Source organism: Chiloscyllium plagiosum, unplaced genomic scaffold (genome assembly GCF_037043375.1).
Source record: "Chiloscyllium plagiosum isolate Xiang-an unplaced genomic scaffold, Cpla_swu_hap1 HiC_scaffold_27, whole genome shotgun sequence".
Lineage (NCBI taxonomy): Eukaryota > Metazoa > Chordata > Chondrichthyes > Orectolobiformes > Hemiscylliidae > Chiloscyllium > Chiloscyllium plagiosum.
In genome coordinates this window covers 12,923,902-12,931,683 of record NW_028270165.1, presented here as the reverse complement: position 1 = coordinate 12,931,683, position 7,782 = coordinate 12,923,902, and positions in this window count along the sequence as shown.

The window sequence follows — 7,782 nt, the reverse complement described above, 5'->3', positions numbered from 1 at the left end:
AATCAGCCTTGGTATTCACTGTGTATCATTAATTAATCTGTTGGATTGTTGTAAAACAAAATTAATGGTGTAATTTCATTTATGTTGTCTGAGTTTGACATTGAATATGAAGTGTGAATGCTAGTAAGTTGTAAAAATAAATCAAGAACTTGTGCTTTTTAAACAAAAAGAGTTCAATGGTATTACTGGCATTGTCTCCTTGGATGATGATGATTATAGTCTGACCAACAAACCATTTCATGCAGTCACCCAGTTTAATTAAAGTCTTTTGGAAAATAATTCTGGCAGGCAAATATTTATACAACCCAAAATACGGTCGGTAATCATGTGTATTCTTATCTTTTAAGCCGTAACAGATGGCATTGCGTGGCGGGTTGAGACTGAAACTTCGCTGGAAAGAATGTAGATTGATGAGAGAAGTCAAAATGGCAGAGTCTGGGGCCACAATCTATCAGTCTGGCTTGGTTGCATGAGTGGTGGTTCTTCAAAAGCACCTTCCAAGCCATGACCTCAACCACCAAGAACAGACAAGTGTGAACACAGGATTCCGACTGCAAGATATATCGCATTGTTTCTTTGTTATTGACCAAAATGCTAGAAATCACTCCTGAACATTGTTGCAGACCACATCATATTTGTGAAGCAATTTAAGAGGCAGTTCGGCACCACCTTTTCAAAGTCAGTTTGGGAAGAGTTGTTGGCACAGCCAATGATATTCACATCTCATGAAATAGTAAGCAAAGAGCCAGTGTTGGGAGGCTGTATGTTAGCATGGATAGAGGATTGGCTAACTACCACAGTTGTGGTAAGGGACATGTTCAGGATGACAACTTGTAACTAGTGGTGTACCACAGGAATCAGCACTGGGGCCAACATTATTTACAATATATATACGAATTACTTGAATAAGTAAAGTGAAGGTACTATTGCTAAATTTGCAGAAGACACAGTTGATGGGAAAGCAGGTGGTGAGGATGACATTAGATAGAGGGATTTGGAATCACAACCACGAATCTCTTCATCCACTTTCAGTGAGTAATAGGGAGGCTAATTGGAGGTTGGCCTTTTCAATAGAGTAGAAATGTAGGGAGGTTATAGTGAATCTATGTAAGGCATTAGTCAGGCCACAACTGAATACTGTGAACAGTTTAGGGCCTTTTACCTGAGGAAAGATATATTGGCATTGGAGGCAGTCAAGAGAAGGTTGACCATGATGATACCAGGGATGGAAAGAATGTCTTATGAGGAGAACTGAATAGGTTGGGCCTGTGCTTATTAGAAGTTCGAAGAATTAGAGGTAACCTTATTGTCACGTACAAGATTCTGAGGCGACTTGACAGGCTAGACGTGGAAAAGTGGGTGAGTCTGGGACCAGAGGAAGTAACCTCCAAATAAGAGATTGCATGTTTAGGACAGATAGGAATTTCTCCTGAGGGCAGTAAATCTGTGGAACTTGATAATACAGAGGGCTGTTGAGCCTGGGTTGTTACGTGCATTCAAGGCTGAGATAGATTTTTTTTAACCAGTAAGGGAATTGAGGATTATGGGGAAATGGCAGCAAAATGGAGTAAATGTTTCCCAGAATAATCGTGATCTGAATAAATCGTAGAGTCAACTCAATGGGCTGAATTGAATAGTAAATAGTAAGGAGGAAAAGCATGCAACTGGCAATTACAGACCAGTCAGTGTTGGGAAGCCTAGAGATTGTAGGGAGTTGGTGGCATTTGGGAATTGTTCCTGGATTTAACATCTGGAGTTTCAAATTGATGCTGCTATGGCCCCGATGCAATTTGAAATCAATTTATGTATCTGGAATATAAACTTATCGCTGCTTTGGTGATCTTATCAATTGTCACAAGTACCTATCTTGTTCACTAACAACCTTTTTTTTAAGGAAGGAAATCTTCAGTCCTGTCCCAGTTTGGTGAATGTGTCACCCTTAATCGAAAGTCATGTGGTTGACTCTTAACTGCCCTCTGAATTGGCACTTGGTTATTTTTTGGGAGACCAAGTGTCACGTTCCATGAATGAATAAAGAAAAATATTCAGGACAAGATTGTCAATGTCACTGTCAATGAATGGAAGATTGTGATCTCGTGATACTGGTTAAGTAGCCCAGAGATCTCGGTCTTCTGAGATCAAAAATTAAAATCCCATCATGGATGCTAGTGGACTTTATTTTCAACGAATAAAAAGATCTGGAAGTGAGAGTTTGTCTCTGTACTGGCAACCAGGAAACCATTATTGGCTAAGACAATAAATTGCAGATGTTGGAGATCAGCAACAAAAGTCACAATTGCTGTGGAAATGCAGCAGGTCTGGCAGCATCTGTGGAAAGAAAACAGTTAATGTTTTGAATCCAGCCTAATTTTGAAGGGCCACAGGACTCAAAACAGTAACACTGTCGTCTCCTCATAGATGCTACCAGAACTGTTATTTTTGTCCAATCATTATAGAGTGTTGTGAAAGTGTTCTTTTAGGGAGGGAAATCTACCACTCACAACCCTACACACGCGTGCACACGCTCACATCACGTGACTTCAGACCTACTACAATGTGGTTGACTCTCAACTGCCTTCTAGCATGTAGCCAATTGCTCAGTCCAAAGGCCATGAGGGATGGGGAGCAAATGTTGGACGTGCTAGCAACAATCCCATCCCTCAAAATATTTTCTTATATATTATAAAGCATAGGTTAATGAAGGACAACCAAAACCAACTGCTATGGGAAAGTCATGCCCAACTAACCTGATTTGCTTGTAGGCATAAATATTGTTTTAAAACCCTCTTCAGAGAGGACATTGGTGCCATCATTGTTGCAATACTGCATGCAATTCTGTGCTTTCTGCTGCAGGAAGGGTGTTGTGAAACTTGAAAGGGTCAGAAAACATTTACAAGGATGCTGCCAGGGTTGGAGGGTTTGAGCTACAGGAAGAGGCTGAATAGACTGGAGCTATTTTCTCTAGAGCTTTGGAGGTTGAGGGGTGACATTAAAGACATTTATAAAATCATGAGGGACATGGGTAGGGTAAATAGGCAAGGTCTTCTCCCTTGGGGTTCGGGGAGTCCAAAATTAGAGGGCATAGGTTTAAGGTTAATGGCAAATGGAGTTTAATATAGATAAGTGTGAGGTCTTACATTTTGTGTAGTTAAATCAAGGTAGGAATTTCATGGTGAATGGCAGGACCTTAAGGAGTGTAGTGGAACAGAGGGATCTTGGAGTACATGTTCACAGTTCTCTGAAAGTGGAGTCACAGGTAGAAACGTTTGGCATACTGGCCTTCATCAGTCATGGCATTCAGTATAAAATACCGAATTAGAGCCGAGATAAGCACCAAATAATAACACATACCAACAAACACCAAATCTGTTTCATATGCAGTATTTCAAACCAAGAGATGTAAGGGTGCAGGTTCATAGCTCCTAGAAAGTGGAGTCATGGGTAGACAGGGCAGTGAAGAAGACTTTCGGCATGCTTGCTTTCATCAGTCGGAGCACTGAGTACAGGAGTTGGGATGAATTGTTGCAGCTGTCACAGATTCCACACAACACAAGACGTGACGCTGCCCACCCCTGACTGACTGTCACTTTGCATATCAGGGGGAGACACCCTTTTAATTGTGATGATCAGGAAACAGGCCATCCTTCAAAAAAATGGATTTGTTCACAAATATTTTGACAGAGGAAGGAAGTTGCAGTCTGGGTGAAGATCAATCTTCATTCAGAGAGAGAGAGAGAGGAAGAGCAGCAGCAGATTCAGAAGTTCAGGGTCCAACTTCTGAAAAGACCTTATCTGATTTGCAGTTGTTCCTGGGCTTGTAATATCGTACTGCAGCATATTGTAGATCTTCAGTAAGAGTGTCAATACTGCACTACAGAGGTCCATTCAGCAACTTGAGTCCATGTGAACTCTTCGTGGAGGTATGCAGTCTGCCCCATAACCCTGTCGGTTTACAGTTACATATAGATCGACACAAAGATCTTTGGGATTGAGAGGAAAGAATGTTCCACAGTCGCTAGAATTACGTTCAGATTTTCTATCATGGACTGACTGTGATGACCCTTGCAATCACTTCACTGGAATATTACAAGAGAAGAATTTGGCGGCAGAAATCTCAGACCAAACATCACATCAAAGTCTGACAGTCACTTGATTCACGAGGACGTGGATATTGATGGCCGTGAAAACAAAGGGGAAAAGGCCTGTCTGCTTAGTTAGGTTTTAAACGTAAGTGTGACTGGAAACTCAGAGTCTCGCATACCCTCACACCAGAGTAGGGACTGGAACAAGCTTTACAGACTGAATGAGAGTGTTCCAATTATCAGCGGGTTCACCAGTAACACCACACACATGCTGTAAGCGCGAGTGAGTTTTCAACTGATTGTTATGGTCTGAGACAGACGAGGGCACCTGCACCATGGAGAAACCGTGGAAATGTGGGGAGTGTGGGAATGGTTTCCCTTCGCCATCTACACTGGAGATTCATCGGCGTTTGCACACCGGGCAGCGGCTGTTCGCCAGCACTCAGTGCAGGAAAGGCTTCACTCAGTTACACCACCTCCTGGCCCACCAGTGGGTCCACACCAGCAAGAACCCGTTCATCTGCCCCGTGTGTGGGCAGGGCTACACTTAGTCACACCACCTACTGCCGCACCAGCGGATGCACACCGGGGAGAAACCGTTTTCCTGCTCTGTGCACGGGAAGGGCTACACCCAGTCGTATCACCTGCTGCTCAGCTTCCGCTGCCACACTGAGGAGAAGCCGTTCACCTGTCCCGTGTGGAGCAATGACTTCTGTGATTCCTCCACCCTGCGTAAACACCAGTGCATCCACACCAAGGAGCGGCCGTTCACCTGTCCAGTGTATGGAAAGGGCTTCACCCAGTCGTGCAACTTGTGGAGACACCAGCAACTTCATAAGTTAGATGGCGCAGGGATTCGGGTTGGACTCTGCTGTTACCGCTGCTGAGAGTCTCATCTTGAACCCTGTTTAGTGGGTGAAGTGGGAGGGGCAAGGGGTTCCTTTATGCTGAATGGCCGCTCTCTCACCCACTTTACTTCCAGTGGGGGCTGATGCTCTCTGAGCCTGGGATTGCACCTTCCCTACGGAAACAGTCCACAGAAGCGGCTGAAGTGCAGGGAAATCTGAAATAGATACATTTGTCTCTATCCCATTGAGTCTCCACCACAGTCAATCCAATTGGGCTCTGTCAGTGTTTATGCTCCACCTGAGCCTCCACCCACCCCTTCATCACCATACAGGTATCCCCTGCTTTTGGAAAGTTGACTTTACCCCCTACCCCCTCCCCGCCCAAGCCTGTGCCAATTCTTAATGCTAACTTCGACCTGCTATTTATTGCCGATGCATGGTTTCTGTCCCTGTATTCACCTCCCCTTCATGTGTCTGTCCTGATACACCTTAAGTGTTGCTAAGGTGCCTCTTTCCACTTCGTCCACTGGCAGTGCATTCCAGGCATCCACCATCCAACTGTGTGAAAAATCTTCCCTTTCAATTCTCCCCCTGACTGTCCCCCTCTCGCCTTGAACTTGTGCCCTCTTGTAGTTGACATTTCCACACTGGGGGTGGGGTGGGGGAAGCCTCTGACTATCTAACAGACTATCTGGCCCAACCCCAAACATCCAAAGAATAATCCACACAGACCCATTTCCCTACCCCTATTACTCGACATTTCCCCCTGACGAATGTACCTAACATCCACATTCCTGAACACTGTGGGGCAATTTAAGCACGGACAATCCAACTTAACCTGCCAATCCCTGGGCATTGGGGTAATTTAGCATAGCCACTCCACCCGAATCCACACATTTGGATTGTGAGAGGAATCCGGAGGAAACCCATATCGACACAGGGAGAATGTGCAAACTCCACACAGACAGTGACCTGGGACTGAAATCGAACCAGTTTCCCTGGTGCTGTGAGGCATCAGTGCTAATGATTGAGCCACCATGCCACCCCCGTCCAGTCAATCTGTGTGTCTCATCATTTTGTTGAGGTTATCTCTCTGCCCCATCTTCACAGTGAAAATAATCCAGGTTTATCCCATTCTCTGCTCATAATGAGACCTCCAGACCAGGCAGTGTCCTAGTGAACCTTCTCTATACCCTCTCGCAGAGCATCCATGTCCTTCTGGGAGTGTAGGGACCAGAACTGCACGCAATATTCTGAATGTGGCCGGAATAAATAGCTGTAACATAACTCGTCAACTCTTAGACTCAAGGCAAACGTGCTGTGTGCCTTCTTGATCACGTTACCCGCCTGTATTGCCAATTTTGGAGATCTATATGGCCAGATCCCTCTGTATGCGAGTGCTTCTATGTGGTCTGAAATTTATCGTTCAATTATTGTATTTCCTATGTATCTATACCCAGCTTCACTTTAATTGTGTTCCCCTCTTTATCTCTTTTCCCCCATTCTCACCCCTCCACACATCAGCATATGATAAGATTATAGGAGCAGAAATTATGCCATTCAGCCCATTGAGTCTGCTCCACCATTCAATCATGGCTGATAAGTTTCTCAACCCCATTCTCCCCGTAACCTTTGATCCTCTTGATACTCAAGAAACTAGTTATCCCCAGCTTAAATGTATTCAACGATCTGGCCTTCACAGCCTTCTGGGGCAGTGAATTCCATAGATACACCACTGTCTGTCTGAAGAAGTTTTCCTTATCTCCGTTCCAAAAGGTCTTCCCTTTATTTGAAGGCTGAGCCCTCGGGTCCTCGTTTCTCCTACCTATGGAAATATTTTCCCAACATCCACTCTGTCTAAGCTGTTCAGTATGCTGTAGGTTTCAATTAGTTCCCTTGTCATCTTCTAAACTCCATTGAGTATAGACCCAGAGTCCTCAAATGTTCTTCATATGTTAAGCTTTTCAATCCTGGCACCTTTCTCATCAACCTCCTCTGAACATGTTCCAGGGCCAGTACATCCTTCCTGAGATATGGAGACCAAAACTGTGTACAGTACTCCAATTGTGGCCTGACTGGAACCTGAAAGATCCTCAGAAGTACATCCCTGCTTTTATATTCAAGTCCTGTCAAAATAAATGCCATTGTTGCATTTGCCTTCCTAACTACTGACTCAGCCTGTAAGTTTACCTTGAGAGAATCCTGGGCTAGAAGTCCCAAGTCTCTTTGCTCTTCGGATTTCTGAATTTTCTCCGCATAATCCTTCTGTTCCAGGAGTGCAGCAGAGACTTCCATACACACTGATTTGTATTCCTGGATATCCAGGGATCTCAAGAACTGCCAGTATCTCAGGAGGAATCGTTATTCTGGGAGGAGGCAGAGAGGAGAGTGGTGTGCACCTGTAAACTCCAGAGCTTCCCAAACTTCACGAGTCAACAATAACTCTTTCTGGACCAAGAAATGAAAGGGCCGACGAGAAACTGTGACACCACAGGAAGTGAAATTAGGCCATTCAGCCCATTGAGTCTGCTCCACCATTCACTCATTCTTGAGTATCAAGGGGCTCAAAGGTTACAGGGAGAATGGGGTTAAGAAAAATATCAACCATGACTGAATGGCAGAGCAGATTCAATACGATAAATGGCTTAATTTCTGCTAATGAACATCCATGGGAAGAAGGAGGCAACACAATAAGTTGTTTCTTGGAACAGGCAAGATAATGTTGTTTAATAATGGTGTGACAAAAGAACAATTAATTCTGCCTGCAGAAGGAAAGCCCTGACATAGAGGGGTTAATTGCAGGGCAGGCTGTTTCAAACAGACAGCTAACCCTCAAGGATAAGAAGGTAATC